The sequence below is a fragment of the Buceros rhinoceros genome, unplaced genomic scaffold (assembly GCF_000710305.1).
Source record: "Buceros rhinoceros silvestris isolate BGI_N320 unplaced genomic scaffold, ASM71030v1 scaffold535, whole genome shotgun sequence".
Classification (NCBI taxonomy): domain Eukaryota; kingdom Metazoa; phylum Chordata; class Aves; order Bucerotiformes; family Bucerotidae; genus Buceros; species Buceros rhinoceros.
Genome location: NW_010414290.1, coordinates 1498 through 2008, shown reverse-complemented (window position 1 = coordinate 2008; position 511 = coordinate 1498). Strand labels below are relative to the sequence as shown.

At 61.3% G+C, this 511-nt stretch overlaps 1 pseudogene; it reads left to right on the top strand.

Annotated features, from left to right (window-relative positions):
* Positions 1-209: 209 nt before the first annotated feature.
* The window catches only part of LOC104494224, a 1016-nt pseudogene continuing 714 nt past the window's right edge, over positions 210-511 (top strand).

Here is a 511-nt window from a genome sequence, read left to right as displayed (position 1 = left end):
CCCGAGAGTTCCCCCCTCCCGAGATCCTGCCCTGTCCCACACTGCTGCCCCAGCTTGTGCCAGCCCATCCCAGCCCCTCGCCCATGGGGGTCAGTGGAGGTGCCAGCCCAGCCATGTCCTGGGTGCAGGAGGCTGCATCGTGGCTTTACATGACCCCCACAAGTGCTCTGGGCCCCGGGCAGGGTGGGGGCAGCTCTTGTGTGTTCCAGTGAGTCAAACGATCCAGCATATGTCTGGCTGTGACCTGCTGGAGGACAACAGCACCAGGGGGTATTGGCAACATGCCTACGATGGGAGGGACTTCATCACCTTCGACTTGGACACGATGACGTTCACCACGGTGGATGATGGGGCACTAATCACCAAGAGGAAGTGGGAGGACAAGGAGGACGGGACTGTCACTAAGCACTTGAGTGACTACCTGACCACCACCTGCATCGAGTGGCTGAGGAAATACGTGAGCTACGGGCAGACCGTGCTGGAGAGGAAAGGGGAGGGGGAGGCGGGGACG